The sequence below is a fragment of the Capra hircus genome (assembly GCF_001704415.2).
Source record: "Capra hircus breed San Clemente chromosome X unlocalized genomic scaffold, ASM170441v1, whole genome shotgun sequence".
NCBI lineage: Eukaryota > Metazoa > Chordata > Mammalia > Artiodactyla > Bovidae > Capra > Capra hircus.
Genome location: NW_017189517.1, coordinates 28,699,333 through 28,717,739, shown reverse-complemented (window position 1 = coordinate 28,717,739; position 18,407 = coordinate 28,699,333). Strand labels below are relative to the sequence as shown.

Below are 18,407 nucleotides of genomic sequence, written 5' to 3'. Positions count from 1 at the left end.
CTCCAAGCAGGTAGGGAGAAACCTCACATTCACCAATTTGTATGAGGTTCCACCACAAATGCAGAGATCCCTGCCTTTTTCCCCATTAAAGCATTAATTGGCACTAAGGTCAGCAGGAGGGCAGTCTGGACAGAACAGCTTGTGAGGCACCCTGTGTACAGCATAAGCCTCCCCATGACTGGAACATGTCCTTGTCTTGATGGGCAGAGGCCCCTGATGTATGTCAAGGGGGCATGACTGAGGCCCAGGCCATGGGCAACTGAGTCATTCCCTAGAGGCAGTCCCCGGGGAGGGGCTTCTTTTCTCTTGTAGAAACAGGTACATCATCCGGTAGCAGGGCTGGGGCCCATAGGTGGGTGTGCAACTAAGCGGGGACTCTTTGCTTCCAGAAATAGTCTCTCTGCTCCTGTCTAATGCTCTAGCTTTGTCTTTCTCCCTGACAACTCTGTGTCTGTTACCTCGTCCCTCTTTGCCTTTGCAAGACTGAATGTGACCTCACTCACACCATGAGAGTCCTTCTGCTCTCCTAAGGGTATCATCAATTGACATGGATGTTCACTGGGAGCAGTACAGGGGATTCCCCTTGAGAGTCGGGGATTAGAGGAAAGGCACATTCAGCTTCAGGGCCTGTGGTTTTCCTGGGGTGAACCAGGCGTTCCTCAACAATCACTGTGTAATCTGGGACTCTGAAGGAAGCATGGGGGCTTCTCTTGTAAGAATCCTCCTGGGGCTCAAGTCAAAGTCCTCCAAATGGCCAGTAGGCCCTATGGGACCTGCCCCATATTACTTGTCTCATCCGATCTCCTGGCTCTCCCTCCATCATGCTGTGACAGTCACATCAGCCTCCTCACTGTTTTCACACACATGACACTGAGTTCTACTCTCCAATTTTTCAGCTGGCCATTATCTCTGTCTGGGGTACTTTTCTCCCACATAGGCATCTCATCTAGGCTTTTGCTCAAATGTCACAATCTTAGAAAGAACTTCCCTGACCACCCTTTCTAGACATGATCCCCTCTCTCTATTTCACTATCCTGATTTAATTTTAATTATAGCAGTTACAAACACCTGAAAAATTACTTAGAGTTTGGGGCTGTATGATCGCCACAGAATGTACATTCCACAAGGGCAAGGTTGATTTTCTCCTTCCTAACATTCATAGTTGTGCTTCAAACATACTGTGGAGACAAATAATGAATGACAGAATGAATACATTTAAACTTGTCGAGAGAGGCACAGGGAGACAGGACAAGGCTTCTGCTAGGGAGGGTATTCAGGGACAAGATGATGACAACGCTGTGGTCTTTATGTCACATACACGGTGTTCTTGGGTCTCTTTAGAAAAGGAGATGACCCCTTTTCTAACAGAATGGAAAGTCCTGTTGTCCTTTCACATATCACCCACAGTCAGCGACAGAGGCTGTCCCCAACGCCAGGCCTTCAGATCCCTTTCTCAGAAGCTTTATCTCTCCTGCCAGTTGGGGGACTGTGGCTGGTTTTCTCCATGAGACCTATTCTGTATTAAACAGGAAAGCACAAACAAGCACCAATACCACTGCCCAGAACAGAGAAAATTATTTGAATGCTTCCTGTTACAATAGTGGCCACCACAGAGGAGTAATCTTCAGTTTATGAAAACTTTTTTCTGAGTCCAAGAGTGTGGCAATCTGTGAGGTTTTCATCCTGACTTTGTCTTTCCACCCTTTGCATATCATCCTGGGACGGTAGGGACATGTACTTCTGTTGTTTCCCAATCTCACCACCAAGGGGCGCTCGCGATGAAACAGTTCTGTCCTGGGATGTACCACTGAAGTGTAGCGGTGGGACCACCCACTCTGGAAGGTACCATTACGAGAGTGAGTGTGAAAAAACAGAGGGTGCTCTGACACTGCGTCGGGCATCGACCACAGTTCCCAGCGGAGGCACTCATAGCGCCAGTGGGTCCAACGGCATTCGCTCCACTTCGTCTTCCCACTGCATTTGAATTAGAGTGGACACCGATATTAAGCTGCAACTTTGTCTCTTTTCCAACTCCACCCCTTCGTTTCTACATGGTCTCAACGAACGTGGGGATGGGTACAGAGCGACAGATTGGCTGCAGCTTCGAGGGTACGGCGACCGGGAGATTGCCTGAATTAGCTCTTCCGGGGCGCGAGTACACGCGGAAGTCCGGCTACTCCCGCCCTCCTTCGTCTCCTGCTCAGTTCCCATTGGCTGCCTGTCTTAGACAGGCACTGAGGTCGCGGAGCTGGAACTCTGGGCGAGAGGCGTGTGTATACCAGTGCGCCTGCGTTCGCTTTCGCGGCTTTTCAGAGTGTGCACTTTTTCTCCGAGTTTTACCGCTTTTCCCGAAGGGGGTGAATCGCTGCCTTGGTGAGTGGCGAGATTCGGCACAGTCAGTGGCTGTGCATGCTGACGCTGTTTCAGTCTTACTTAGCTCTCACTCGGTCTGGATCTTATGGCAGCGCGCTGTAAATCGCACAGATGCATGCAATTCATGACCAGGGAGAGGTCTCTGCGCTTGTTTCGTGTCTCTCCCTGGAGAGTAACCTGTGTCAGGGAGCTTGGGGTTGTGTATGGCTACATATGACATCACAGATGCTGTTTGGGGTACATTTGATCTCTCTGAGCCATTGGCCAGGATCGTGGGTGATGGGATATTTGATCTGAGTGGATTTTGCGAGCCATGGTCCAAATCCTCTAGGATGTGTGTGTCTGTATGCCGGGATGTGCATTTTTGGAGCTTTCGGGCCTTTGAGTCCCTGGGTGTGAGATCCCTCTGTAGGCGTCTGCTCCCCAGAATGTGAGATCACTCAGCTTTTGATTCTGGGTCCCAGGTTGTGATGTCTCTGAGCTGCTTTGAGGAGAGGTTTGCCTTAAGGTGTAAGCTATCAGCTGCTTGGGGTCTGTGCACAGGGTGCAGGTTTTCCATTTGTCTGGGGACTTTATCTTCAGGTTGTATGATGTCCTTGAGTTACTCAAAGTTCTGTCTTTCTGTTTAGGGATTTCTATATTAGGTTAGTAAGTGTCCAGAGTAGTTCAGAAGTCAGTCTCCGTGAGGTGAAGTATCTGTGCAATTCTCATTTGTTTCTGTCTTGAAGACCTTGGTCTGTTTGGCGGCTCTTTGTCGCACTGTTTGGTCTCTGTCGTGTTTGAGGGTCTGAGACTCGAGTTGTGAGCTCTCTGTCTGATAGTCAGTGACCCGTTTTTGTTGTCTCTAGGTATCTACCTGAACTGTTTGGAGTCGTTGTGTTAGAAATAAAGCCTCTTGCGTTCTTGGCTGTGAGGTCTCTGTCCAGGAACTGAGGATTTGGAAGCAGGCAGATATGATTCCGAAGCCTGGAAGCTGACATGCCGACTGTGTGTTGTTGAGCGTGTCACTCGTCTCCTGGAATCTCAGTATGTATGATAATTAATACAGTGGGGCCAGTGTCCGTCTTGGAGGGCACCTGTGTATGTTAGCAATGTGTGTAAAGGGCCTGGCTCCCGACTGTCCTTGAGCAAATGTTTTCTGAGCACCTGCCATATACCAGAGCCCTAATTCGAGGAGTTTGTGACAGGACAAAACGGACCAAGTCTCCCATTTCATAGACCTGGTAGTCAGTAAGTAAATCAAGGGTGGCAGGCACTATGAAGAAAGATAATGCTAGATCAGGGGGAAGGGTGTGTGCAGGTATGATATTATTTTATTCAAGATAATGAGGGAAAGTCTGAAAGATGGCAATTAAGGAGAGATGTGGAGGAAGTGAGTGAGCAGGCCATGGGCTTACCTAAGGGAAGAGCATTCCAGGCAGAAGGAACAATAAGTGCAACAGTCCTGGCAGGGAAATCTACTTGACATGCTTCTGAATGTCAAGGAGTCCTGTGATGCTCTGGGTTTGGCATGTTTCATTTGGTTTAGCACTCATTGAAAGGGTCTTGTGCTGCTGTCTCTGTTTTTCCCACAATTTGTGGTCAGCCGCATTTCACAGATGAAGGACTCAAGGCTTCAACATGTGCCCTGCACCTTCTCTCCTACCTACACGTGAAATTAGGAGTGAAACCTTCTGGTCTGTGATGAGAGACAGAGAGCTTGAGTATACCGGCTTCAGGGATGATAGCATCCATGCTGAGTGTCAGTCAACCAGTGGATATCAGTTATAATGTGGGAACTGTGCCTCATAATATTTCTACTCTTGATGGAGGGCAGGACTTAAGTTACAAGAAAGCAACTGTGGCAAAGGAGGGAGGCAGGAAGGGGAAGCTGGAGGACAAGGAGAAAATAAAAACCAATGGCTTCAGCATATTGCTTGGATTTGGCCCATTTTACCTTGAGTAACTGATTGTACTAGAATATAGTCACCTTTTCTCTTTCCCTACCCATTTTTTCCCTCCCTTTCTCTTTTGTACCAGGGATACCACCTGGGCCTGGAGATTTCTGTAAATTTTTCAACTAGAAGCTCGGTTTTTCAATAGATTATCTATTTCTTTTTGGCTGAACTTAGTTCCTTTCACCGAACTTGCCAGATGTCGTTATGTAGAATCATTCACAGAATCCTTTTAATTTCTGTGGGATCTGAACTCTATTTTACTCCCACTATTGGTAAGTGTTATCTTTAGTTATCTTGCTTTCTTTGTTGTATATGAGTAGAAGTTTATGAATTTGTATTGATGTTTTGAAAGAGCCAGCTTTGGGTTTTGTTGATCATCTCTATTTCTTTTCCTCATAGCTGTTCTGATTGCTATTTCCGTTATTTTGCTGACAGTCTTGCTCCTAAAGGGGTTTAATAAAGCACCTGAGAGGTTCCCAAGCATAATGAAAAGTGACAGATTCTAGGGCATTCTTGTAGCTGCACTAAGTGAGATTCACTAAGTGCAGATCATGAAATCTGCATTTTTTTTTTTTTAGAATTCCTCAGTTCTGATTGACATGGACAACTTGTCTAGGCACTACCAGAGCAGAGGAATGGTCTTATTTTGCCTCCTGCCAGGCTCTGTCTCCACTGGGAGCTTGTGTAGGTGACAAGGGTTTGCTGCCTTCTCTGATGCACAAACCCACGACCTCCAGTCTAGGAGACTCGCTGACATGCTGCCGGCTGTTCTGAGGAGGCTCTCAGACCATCGATTCTACAAAACATCCTGATTCCAGTCTTGCCAAGCCTCTATCTGAAAGATTTCTGAAGAAATCAGATTTCTATTTAGTGTGCCTTTCCATGATGTAAGATCAATTTGTGTTATATGACATTTTTTTTTTAGCATATGAGTATTCACCTCTTCTTATGGGCATATTGTGAAGCCTAAATGCAACACTGAGGTTTCATCACGTGCTTACATGGAAAAGTTTAGTGCATATTCTCTATGAAATTATAAGTCCAATAACCCCTTCATATGATCTGTATAATAACAGGAAATAAGTGGTCACTGGACCATTGTAGAACATGAGTATATAAAGTTTTTAAAATCTTATAGAGGGGAATTTAAAGGCTGAGATCCCGCATCACATAGTTGTTTTCTTTTTCTTTTTTTTTTTTTTGGCATTCTTTTTATCAAGTCTAATTCTCATGGATCAAATTTTGCAAATCTGAGTCTGATGAAGACATGAAAATGTTAATAGTCAGACTTTGATCAGTAATACTTTATTTCTTGTGTAGTTTTCACATTGCCAGTTTTAGTATGTTTCTTATTTCTTCCGCTAATATTCATGATTTTTAATCCAAGGGTGATGGTATGGGTATTTTCTGAGGTAAATCTTGAGATTGTCATACGTGTTTTTGGATGGAGAGTCTGAGGATGGGGCACAGGTGCTAGAGAGCGGAGTTGGGGTGGGAGGGGAAAAGGGTGGGGCCAGGGACAGGGGGTGTGAGTACAAGCAGAAATGGAAGTGAAGAGAGGCAAGAAGATGAGCTCACCCTTCTGAACCGTGTTAGCTCTCCATATGTGCATGTGTAATAAAGTCTTTGAGTACTCATCACAACACTATGAGGTAAGCATTTTTAATGCTATCATCCCTTTCAGCAGCTGAGGAAGCAGAAACATGTTGCAGTTAACAGGTGACTGAATTTTGCCAAAAGTCACCTCCCTGGAAGAGCTGAGTCAGATTGGTGCCCAGGCCAGAGAGGAACAGAGACGTGTTGTATTGACCCGCAGTCTGGAACACACTGCAGTGTCTAGTGTACTCTGGATCAAAAGGCAGATCAACACGTCTATCCGCAGGAAACTTTACTGTGTATGGATCTGTGTGTGGATTGAACACCGTGTCTCCTAAGTGCATGAAAGACCATGGGGTGTCATGTCAGCATGCACACATCACAGAGAACAGTTCCTGGTCCAAATGAACGTCTCAACATGTGTTTCCTCTGACCAACATTAGTGGAGCACCCTCATTATTATGGAAAGTAGCATAACCATAGTATAATATGATAAACAGAACAACAGATACAGAATCATGAAGACATTAACTCCCCTATCTCATACTTTTTAAAAATGAAGAGAACAGAACCTGGAAGGGAACAGACCGCATATTAAGTTATTTTTTCCTCTCAAGTGTGACTTTCTAGATAATTTCCAAGTAATGTTTTTTTAGCTTTTTAAAAAATATTTATCATTGATTGATTATTATTTACAGTATTGGTTTGATTTCTGTCACACATCAACCTGAATTAACCGTAGGTGTAGGTGTACATATGCCCCTTCCCTCTTGAATACCTCCCACGTCCCAATCATTCCCACCCCTCTAGGTTATTACAGAGCCCCCATTTGAGTTCCCTGAGTCAAACAGCAAATTCCCACTGGCTATCTATTTACATATGTTAGTATAAACGCATCCATGCTACTCTCTCCGTTTATCTCACCCACTCCCTCTTCTCCCCTACCCTTGTGCATAAGTCTGTTCTCTGTCTGTGTCTCCATTGCTGCTCTGTGAACAGGTTTATCAGTACCATCCTTCTAGATTCCTTATATATGCATTAATACACGGTATTAGTTTTTCTCATTCTAACTTTCTTCACTCTGTATAATAGGCTCTGGGTTCATCCACCTCCTTAGAACTGCTTCAGATGCATTCCTTTTTTTCTGTAGCTGAGTAGCATTCCATTATATATATATATGCACCACAGCTTCTTTATCCATTCCCCTGTCAATGGACATCTAGCTTGCTTCCATGTCTTGGCTACTGTAAATAGTGCTGCAATGAACACTGGGGTACGTGTGTCTTTGTTGGCTTTGGTTTTTGAAGGGTATGTGCCTAATAGTGGGATTGCTGGGTCATATGGTGGTTTTATTACTAGTTTTTTTTTTTTTAAGGAATTACCATACTGTCTTCCATAGTGGCTATATCAATTTACATTCCAGAAGTGTAGGAGGGTTCCCTTTTCTCCACACCCTCTCCAGCACTTGTTGCTTGTGGATTGTTTAATGATGCTCATTCTGTCTGGTGTGAGGTGATATCATATTGTAGTTTTGATTTGCATTTCTCTAATAATGAGCTTCCCTGGTGCCTCAGATGGTAGAGAGTCTTCCTGCAGTGCAGGCGACCTGGGTTCAATCCCTGGGTCAGGAAGATCCCCTGGAGAAGGAAATGGCAACCCACTCCAGTATGCTTGCCTGGAAAATTCCATGGACAGAGGAACCTGATAGGCTACAGTCCATGGGTTCACAAAGAGTTGGACACGACTGACCAACTAACACTAATAATGAGTGACGGCGAGCATCTCTTCATGTGTTTATTAGCCATCTGTATGCTGTCTTGAGAGAAATATCTATTTAGGACTTTTGCCCACTTTTTCACTGGGTTGTTTGTTTCTCTGGTATTGTCTTATATGAGCTGTTTGTATGTTTTGGAAATTAATACTTTGTCAGTTGTTTCATTTGCTATTATTTTCTCCCATTCCGAGGGTGGTCTTTTCACCTTGTTTATAGTTTCCTTTGCTATGCAAAAACTTTTAAATTTAAATAGCGCCCACTTATTTATTTTTGTTTTGATTTCCTTTATTCTAGGAGGTTTCTCGTAGAGGATCTTACGATGATTTATGTCATACAGTGTTCTGCCTATGTTTTCTTCCAGGAGTTTTATAGTTTCTGGTCTTACATTTAGGTCTTTAGTCCATTTTGAGTTTATCTTTGTTTATGGTGTTAGGAAGTGTTCTAACTTCATTCTTTTGCACTTAGTTGTCCAGTTCTTCCAGCACCACTTATTGAAAGTGCTGTCTTGTTCCCATTGTATAATCTTGCCTCCTTAGTCAAAGATAAGGTGCCCATACATGTGTGGGTTTCTCTCTGGGCTTTCTATCTTGTTCCATTGGCCTATACTTCTGTTTTTCTGCCAGTAACGTACTATCTTAATGACTGTAACTTTGTAGTATAATATGAAATCAGATAAGTTTATTCCTCCAGCTCCATTCTTCTTTCTCAAGATTACTTTGTCTATTCAGAGTCTTTTGTGTTTCCATACAAACTGTGATATTTTTTGTTCTAGTTCTGTGAAAAACACCATTAATTTGATAGGGATCACATTGAATTTGTAGATTGCATTTGGTAGTATAGTCATTTCCCACAAGCTCCTCCTTCCTCCATTGTTCCATATTGATAGATAACAATCCTCATCTGGGATTGTTGCTGTGACAGTTCCAACACAGTTGCGATTTTGTTAGTTATAATCTCAAGTACCACCTGCAGTCAGATTGTTCGGTTGAGCATGAAAATGGGGGTCCTGTATCCCCAACTCCCATCTTTGCCCCAGTTTTGTTTTCCCCCTAGCTCAAGGAATCATTTTTCTCTGTGTCTCAGGTTGTCGCAAATTGGGAACACCAGTGTGTCCCTTGGTGTCGGGTAAGAGGAAGAAACCAGACTGAATTATTCCTATGGTGCAGGTTCCTCCACATCTGGATGGGAGCCCTGAGTAGGTCCTTCTGCCACAATTCCAAAAAGTCCCCCTTGGGGCTGCCATAAGTCTGGGTTTGTGGAGTAAAGATGCTTGCAATATGGGCTAATGCCTGGAATTGTAAGAAACGGATTAGTATCAGGTTAATTTTCTGTACAGTTTTGCTCTAGAATCCCAGAAGTGGAGTTGAAGGGAGTGCAAGTGTGATTTCCATTCCCTCCTTTTTGGGGAGCCCAATACCAGCTTGGGGCCCCTGGCCACCATGGAAGTTTCTTACAGGTATCATTATAGACCAGGGCTCTTCTGCATTTTGTTTCTCTGACCCAGGTATAATTTATCCCTTCTTGGCTTAGGCATTCTTTGCCTACTGTTTCCTTGGACAGGGTTCAACTCTGAATAGGACCCCCTGCCCGCCTGCTAATTGTTCGATTCCATCAATAGCAGAAAGGCATCCAATCCAGTACATTTACAGGGCCATGTTTTAAACATCAGAGAACCTCCACAAACCCAGCAGCTAGTGACATTTAATTCCAGGGCCACCTCCTAGGCTAGATGGATAAAAGGATTATTACTAATAGTGGGCATTTCTAACTTATCTTTGAGGGAGGCTCAAAGCTGGTTGTACAGTCCAGAGGACCCTGTCTTTGCACTTGATGCCAATTGGTCTGGCTTGGTTACTTGGGCCTTTAACCGTTTGACCACCTCTTGGGGTGGTTCTTTCCTAGCCTGGTCTTGCCCCTCCCCCCCCCCACCCCATCTGATATCCCAAAATTAGTCTGTCGAGCCTATCAGGCCATTTGTCTTGGGGTGCCATAGCACATTAGGCCATTCACACTGTGGGCTCTAATTTCTCCCTCCCAGTAATGCTTCCCTTCCCTAGTGCATGGGAAAGCTGAACTATATCATGTGGTTGGTTTGTATGTACAGTCAGTGAATCCTTGGGCCCATTTACCCTCATAGTAGAAAGACTCCATACATGCTGGCTCTCAGATGAGGAGGGGATTTTACAACTTAACAGAACTGTAAGGCAAAAATATGCTGTTTTCATACTTAAGTTGATCACAGTAGGAGGAGACTCCAAAAAATAAGAACTATGAAGAAGTAGGCAAAGCAGAGAGAGAGTTTTTGGATACAAGTCCACTCGGGTAGAGAGTAAAGCCCTATTCCAAATAAGATGAATAGGGGGAGTCCCAGACCAATTAATAACCAATACACCTGCCTTTTTTTGGTCCTATTGGTTCCTCAAGATTCAGCCATGCTTTTATTGACCAGCTTCCAGTGTGGCCAGAGTGGGGCTTTCTTTCACTGCAAGGTCAGGCACAGGGGTTCCTCCAGACTAAGGGTCGTTTCCCACTTCTCTTGGCTATCAATCGGCCTTGCAGGTTTGACTCTGGAGTAATGGATCCAAGCATCTATTCCTGCCACCCTGAGATCAGTGGGGTAGTTAAGTTTAAAGAATAGGGCCCTTTCCACATGGGTTTTAAAGGCTCTTTTTTATAATCCTTTACCCATACTCGGTCCCCTGGTTGGTGAGGATGCACTGTTATGCCTAAGGAAATGGGTATTCTATCAATTATCCATGTATGTATTTGAGAGATTGTGTGTCCTAAACCTTGTAGCTGCCTATATAAGTCCAAGTTCCCCAGTTCTCTGGTGTCTCCCCTTAAGTTGACTAGCAAGGGTGGTCGTCCATACAGGATTTCAAATGGTGAAAACCCTATCCCTGTCAAGGGCAAACTCCTCACTTTTAAGAGGGCTGCAGGCAACAAGCCTACCCAAGATAAGCTGGTCTCCTTGCATAGTTTTGCTAGGGTTTGTTTGAGGGTTTCATTCACGCGTTCCACTTTCCCTGAGCTCTGGGGATGGTAGGCAGTATGCAATTTCCACTGGGTTTTCAAACCCTTTGCCACCTGTTGTTCTGTGTCAGCTACAAATGCCGGTCCATTGTCTGACCCTATGGTCACAGGCATTCCATATCTGGGGTCAATGTCTTTCAGGAGTGCCTTGGTTACTTGTCTTGCTTTTTCAGTTTGGGTAGGAAAGGCTTCCACCCAGCCTTAAAAGGTGCAGATAAAAACTACACGGTATCTAAATCTTGATTTGAGGTGATTTCAGTGAAGTCTGCTTCCACATCCTCAAAGGGGGATAGTCCACAATGCTGTGTCCCTGCCGACCTACTAGGCCCCTGGGGAGCATTATTTTGTAAACAGGTTACACATAACTGGGAGACAGAAGAACAGAGTGCGGGGAGGTGAGCAATGAAATAGTATGGGCCTAGCAAAGTCTCTAAGGCAGTCTTGCCCATATGGGTCACTTCATGTTGCTGGTGCAACAGCTTGTAGGCAAGTTGTTCTAGAACATAGACTTGTGGTCATGTGTGAGCCACCATCCCGTCTTGGCCTTGGTTCCCTCTTCCGTTTTTATCCATTTTTCCTCCTCGGGAGAGGACCTGCGGGCAGCTGGTATCTCCAGGGGTAGCAGGACTATTTGTCTGGTGGCTGCCCCCAGGCAGCCTCCTTGGTGGCTGCATCAGCGTGACGGTTCCCTTTGGCCACCGGGTCACCTCCCTTCTGGTGACCTTTTCTGTGGACAACAGCTACTTCCGTTGGTTCCCATAATACTTCCAGAAGTTTCAGGATTTCAACTTGAGGTTTGATCCCTTTCCCTCCTGCTGTAAGGAGTCCTCTTTGCTTGTATAAGGCTCCGTGGACATGAAGAGTAGCAAAAGCATACCACAAGTCTGTGTTGGTATTGACTCGCTGCTCTCAGCTGAGTTCCAGGGCCCTGATTAACGCCCATAACTCCACTCTCTTCACTGACCATCCTTGAGGAAGCACCTCTCCTTCCTCCACTTCAGAGCCAGACACTACAGCATACCCAGCCATCTTCTTTCTGTTTTCCCTATAGTTGCTACCATCAGTATATAGGACCAGGTCTGGGTTGTGGAGTGGGTTGTCAGTCTGGTCTGGTCTATTAGAAAATACTTCATCTAGTAATTCCAAGCAGTCATGTTCCAAGGGCCCTGCTTCTTTTGGTAGAAAGATAGCTGGTTTTAGAGTTCATACAACTTGCAGTTTTACCGTGGATGTTCTCATAGTAACCTTGATACTGAGTCAGCCATGCATGTGTGAGCCAGTGGTGGCCTCTGCTATCCATCAGGGTTACAACTGAGTGTATGACCTTAACATTGAGGTTTTGCCCCAACATTAATTTGTCAGCCTCCCTCACTAGCAAGGTAGTGGCTGCTGCTGCTTGGAGGTAGGGTGGCCATCTATTTAGACAAGTAGGCCACTGGCCTTTGCTAAGGCCTGAATTTTTGGGTCAAGACTCCCAAGGCCATTTTGTACTTTTCATGACCACAGAGATTGAGCTCTCTGGTTACATTGGGAAGTTCTAGGGCTGAGGCATCGGAGACTTCGGCCTTAATTGTTTGAAATACCACCTCTTGGCTCCCATTCAGAGGGAGCCTTTTCTTCTCCTTTCAGGGCCTCATATAGGGGTCTGGCCAGGTCTGAACATCCAGGGATCCATATCCTGCAGAATCCTGCTGCTCCCAGGAGCTCGTGGACCTTCTGGCGAGTGGTAGGGGGAGGGTTGGCACAAACGGCTTGTTTCCTTTCAGTTCCCAGCATTTGCTGGCTCCAGATGATGTTAAAACCTAGATATTTGACTTGTCTTTTACAGATTTGTGCATTTTTCTCTGATACCTGGTACCCAGCTTCCATTAACAAGGAGACGAGGGCCTTTATTCCTTCTAGGCATTGAGCCTGTGTTGTGCTCAATGACCTATTTCAGCAGGACACAGTCTTACTCCTGTCCAGGAAATTGCATGAAGTCTGTGGCCAAAGCTCCGCTGAAGAGAGTAGGGTAGTTCTTGAAACCCTGAGGAGGCCTCATCCAAGAGAGCTGTTCCTTATCTCCCATGTGTGGGTTTTCCCATTCAGGGGCAAATAGTGGTTGGCTGACAGGTGCAAGCTGGAGGCAGAATAAGGCACCTTTCAAGTGCGAGCAAGTAAACCATTCAGCTGTGGAAGGGATCAGTCCTAGTAGGGTGTATGGTTTAGGCACTGCAGGGAGCAGAGTAATTGTTGCCTCGTTTACAACTCTTTAGGTTCTGGATGGTAGTCATGTGTCCCTGGCTTCTTCACAGGTAGTAGTGGGATGTTCCAGGGTGACTGGCATTTCATCAGAAGTCCGTGTTGGAGTAGTCTGTCTAAATGAGCCTGGATTCTCAGCCAGGCCTACCGGGGAATTGGATACTGTTGTAGTTTTACAGGCTGAGCTCCTGGTTTCAGATCCATCAGGATGGGACCAAGGGGTTTTGCCAAACCCGGGGCATTTTCCTTGGCCCAAACTGGTGGGTACTTAGTCTCTTATTCCGGAGGAATGGTCCCTTCTCCTGAAAGGGAGAAATACAGGCGCCATTCTTCTTCTCACCTTACAGCAAGAGTCATAATCAAGGAGGAATGTGGGCTTGCTAGCTTTAGGAGAGGTTACCCATCAGCAGAAAAATCTGGTCCCCCATCTTAGCAAGCAGGTCTCTTCCCATCAAGGGAATAGAGCAGGCGGGCAGGTACAGGAATTCGTGCTCTACCTCATGGCCCCTCAGTCAGCATTGTTGAAGACTGCAAAACGGCCTGCAGGTCTGGGTGCCTGTGGGTCTGGGCGCCTGTGCCCTGATGATGGTAGTTTCTTTCCCGATAAGGGGACTATCTCCTGGGTGACCACGGAATGCTCAGCACCTGTGTCCACCGTAAAGTCCACTGGATGGCCCCCTACTTGAATTCTGACCATGGGCTCTCAGGGACCCAGTTGGAGAGAATCCAGTCCCCTCTAGTTGGATTCTGCTTGAGCTAGCCCGATCAGATCAGTGCCGGGTGGCTTGGGTTAATACTGGCTCAGCGGGCCTGCTGCTTTGGTTTTCTTCTCAGGGTGACTGGGGCACTCACTTTTCCAGTGCCCCTTTTCCTTGAAATAAGCACACTGATCGTGGCTGAGGGGAATTATCTCTTTCAGATCTGGGCCCCTTGCCTTGCGGTGTGGTCCCAGGGGTGCACGCTTTAAAAGGGCAGCTGCCAAGGGTGTGACTTTTTGCTTCATACACTTTTTGCTATTTGGTTGTGATTGACAAAGACTTTGTTGGCAAAGCAGTTCTATGGCATTTTCACCGGCAAAGCCTTCTAACATCTGTAATTTTTTTTTTTTCAGATGTCCGATTGGGCCTGTCCCTCAAAGGCTGAATTTATCATCCGTTGATTTTCACTGGTTTCAGGATCAAAAGGGGTGAAAACCCAGAAGGCCTCACACAGCCTTTCGTAGAAATCGGCCAGGCTTTCATCTGGATCATGTAGCACCTTAGTGGTCTTAGCCATGTTAGCAGGCTTCTTAGCCCTGCCTTTTACACTTTGTAGGAGAGAGGGCCTGTGGATATCTCTCCAACTGGTTTCTCCCCGCCTCTGCATTGAGGTGCCAGCAAGTCTCTTCCTCTGGGAAGTTCTCCCAAGCCCAGTTCTCCACATCTAATTGGCCGCCTGGAGCATTGGTCTTGAGCCATTTTCTAGCCTTTGTCATGACTCATCCCCATTCCTCTGTATTGAATAGGGTGAGGAGATGCTGCAGGCAGTCTCCCCAGGTGGGGCGGTGGGTCTGGAAGATGGATTCTAAGAGACCAATCACCGCTTGGGGCTTTTCAGAGTATGAGGGGGTGTGCTGTTTCCAGTTAAGGAGATCAGTCATGGAAAAAGGCTGGTAGTCAAAAATGGATCAACAGAGCAGAAACTGTGAGCTTGTGTATGTCTCTTGATCTAATTGTAGATTTGTGGAACCACTGTCCGGAGATGTCACTGGCCATCCTTTCCTCGTTCCTGTTTTAGACAGGGGCGCCACAGAGATACTCTGACCAGGCTCCCCGAGCCTATGGATGCCTCGTGCCTCCTCTTCTTGTTGCTCCAAGTCTCATGTTCTGTCACCTTCCTCTCTGCGTCTGATGTGAGCCAGGCACATGCACACACACAGAAAGACACGCAAACACAGGCGACATAAGCATACCTGTGTAAACACACACAAGGAAGGCACAGAGACACAAACAGGGAACACAGGTGTTCCGGTAGCTGAGGACGCCTGTGTCCAGCAATATAGGAGACTGGCGCTGTGTCCTGCCCTTTTGGGATCCCTGTCCATTTCTTCCCCAAGCTGTTCAGTATTATCACCAGCCAGCCTTAAGTCGTCTCTGACTTTGTGGTGGTGATGAGAGGCCAGTCAGTGGATGTGGAAATTCACAGAAGACCCCAAAGTCAGCACAAAAGTACCAAGCGACAGTGGAGAGAAACCCATTCCAACTGGTGGTGCTTTCCAGGAGGAAGGTCTGGACTTAAGGGCCCAGGGGAATCTCAAACTCAGTGAGCAGCAGGAGGCCTGGGGGTGGCTTAACCTGGGGAATGATGCTTCTGACTAAGGTGCTAGATTCACCCTGCCTCTATCAGAATCACCTAGGATTCTCATCTTGTAATCACAGCTTCTTTGAGTGAGGCCTGGACACATGAAGTCCCCAAGCCTCCAGTCTCAGCCTGTCACTTGCTACCAGTATGACCTGAATCCAAGCTCCACATCCAACCTGCATGAGCCTAAGCATTCCCATTTGGAAAAGGAGAGTGTCCCAGCCTCTATGTGGCTGTCCCTTTAAAGCCCAACTTTGATTCCCTCACAACCTGTGTTTCTGTCAGTAACCTCTCATTGCAGGATCTACCTCCTTGGGAAGTACTGCAGGAGGTCGAGTCACAGGACTTTGCTGATTATCTGCTGGAGACATGAACAAGGTCAGCATGGGGCTCACCAGGACCTGAACCCTTCGTGAACAGCGAAAAATTCCAACACAAATCGCCAATTCTGCGAAGGCTTAGAGCAACCCCATCTCAGCAATCCTGTGTGATCCTGGGCTATTGTGATCCAATAACCAGCTGAGGAATTTAAAGCTGCTGGTTTCCAGCCTGCAGCTTGGAGCTCCCCATTTATAAACCCAGAAGCAGTGGGCTGGAGTGGAATGACAGGGCATATACCCTGGAGGAAACAGGCGAGGCAGGGAAGGATCGCACAGGAGGAGCATCCACTCCCTTCCCCACCCACCCACACCACCCTGGGAGACAGGTTGTATCAGTGATATTAAGGTAGTACTCCTTAACGATCAGTGTGTTCCTAAAGTAGGGTTTATTCCAAAAAGCAACTTAGCAGCGTGCAGCGGGACCAGGGATGCCTCAGTTCCTGCACCTGCCAAGTTTCTGGAGTCCGTAGTTTGCCTGCAGGGCAGGCATCAACAGCTTCTGCTTCTCCACTCCAAGTGCTCACACCACATAAGATGATCCCCCACTTCCCTCCCCAGCCCCCCTACCCACCTGTCCTCATTCTCCCTCACTGACCTTCAAATCAATCATGTAGCTAAGTAAGACTTCATCTTGTTCACTGATCATGACGTATAGTTGGCGGTTGTTCACAATCCACTGCAGGTCAAGGATCCAGTCATGCCACATGCCGGGCCAGGTAGATCCAGAAGCAACAGGGCTAGTCTGGGAAGAAACAAGTGAGAGGGTAAGAGGCAGGGAGGCTAGGGGCCCCGAATGGAGGAAATAGGCTGCAAGTGTCAGACATTTTTCTCTCTCTCTTAAGGAGCAGGAGGAAACAAACTACAAGTGTCAGATTTTTTCTGTATAGAAAATTAAAAGGTTTCTTTTAAAATTCTGTGTTGCCATGATGACACCTGTTTCCACCTGAACTTAACTTTTCTCAAACCTTGAGCTAACCTCTATTTTTCTTATGGAAATGTTTTTCTTAAGCTATGTTAATGAACTGTGTATTTACACTTGACTCTGTCTTCATGTTTGTTCCACCTAAGGCTCAGAAGGGTGAATGCCTCAACAAACCAGTATGTTTTACTCATACAATTTTTCTCCTAATCTGTGTTAATAAAACTATGCATTTGCTTGGAAACCTGCCTTTCTTCAAGATTCATGTCAATTGTTTTATGGCCCAGGATGACTCACCTTGTGCCAGTGTTATCTCAAGATACATGTTGTGGGTGAGGGGCCTGGTGCCACTCTCTGTGTATTGAGACATTTCCTTTGTCTAATTAGCAGCCTGCTATTCGGTATATAACTTCCTGCTAAAGACTAGCAGGGGGCACTCTTTCTGCCCTCTTCTGATATCTATGTCAGAATCTTACTCTATCTCTTTTGTACTTTAATAAAACTTGATTACACAAAAGCTCTGAGCAAACAAGCCTTGTCACTGGCCCCGGATTGAATTCCTTTCCTCCCCAGGCCAAGAATCCCAGCGTCTTTCACGGCTGAGCAACAACCTTTCACAGGGACACTGGAACAGGCCTCTGCAGGCACTCTGGGCACTGATGCTTGCCTGCCCACCCCACTGATGTCCCCAGCCTGTGCCATAACATCAGACATGCTCACTGCTCTCGGTCCCCTGTGGTCTTCAGCATCTGAAGTTGTCTGGATTTGCAAAGGGAGGGTCTGTTACTGGCCACTTCTGATCTCTTGACTGGCTGGTGAGTGCTGAGTAGTGGCATGTCACTGCTGAGAATGTCAGGAACTGCAGTCCCTTTGACACACCTTGTCTGCCGACAAGTGTGTCTGTTGTGTGGGGGTATGTGTGTGTGTGTGTTTCTCAAGAAAGCCCTGGGTCTCTGACCTGCTCCCTGTCTTCACAAGGGTGTGTCTGGAGTCATTTGGCACTCACAGCGTACCAGACAGCAGCCCCTTCCATCTCCACCTTGGGTGTGGAAAACCTCCTGCTTCTGCACTGCACTAGTGGGAACAACTACAGGGGCTCTGACTGACCGGGAGGGGTTGTGGGGCTCACACTGTCTCTGTTACTTCCCGGGATTATCCACAAATACAGTAATAACTCTCTGGGAATGCCACTCTGGCCTGATGTTTCTGGGCACGTCTGATATAGAATCCCCACCCCCGGGTACTGCTCCTCTTCAGATGCAGGCCAAAAGGTGTCCCCCAACGTCACAGCTCAGACACCTACAGGTGTTTTGGCCATGCCCGAATTATTCTGCTGTATCTTTGGACCTCCACACCCCCAGCACCCAGTTCCCTTGTCCCCACCTCTATTCCTGCTCCTGGTCCTTCTCCTCCTGAGCAGCTGACTCCAAGGAACAGCAGTCAGGATAGGGCTTGGGCCCAGAAGCCTGTGATGCCTTGGTGGATGACATGTCTCTGAGCCAGGTGACCCTTCCTCCTCTGATGGTTGTTCCACCTGATACGAATGTAGGCCCTGTGGTCTTTCACATTCCCAGAGCTAAACTCACTGCCTGAAGGGCCACTGGTGACTAGCAGCCCCTCCAGCATGGGCCGATAGATCACTGGGGGCTCCTGGCCTTGCACGTTCCTTGCCTCTTCTCCGGCTTCTCTTCTGGCTCCTGCGAGGACAACTGCTCCTGCTCCACGGAGTGGTCCTCCATCCCCTCCATGCTGTTTTTTTCCACCAGCAGCCTGACCTCTTGCCCAATCCCCGCCACCTCTCCCTCTTCCAGGGC

The 18,407-nt window shown here is 46.8% G+C and overlaps 1 long non-coding RNA gene across 1 annotated transcript; it reads left to right on the top strand.

The window, feature by feature from the left end:
- Window positions 1-2,219: 2,219 nt before the first annotated feature.
- On the top strand, window positions 2,220-16,540 carry LOC102189102. The gene is made up of 4 exons (XR_001297489.2): window positions 2,220-2,373; window positions 3,222-3,399; window positions 4,393-4,582; window positions 14,066-16,540. It is a non-coding gene; the product is annotated as an uncharacterized LOC102189102 (long non-coding RNA).
- The last annotated feature ends 1,867 nt before the right edge of the window (window positions 16,541-18,407 follow it).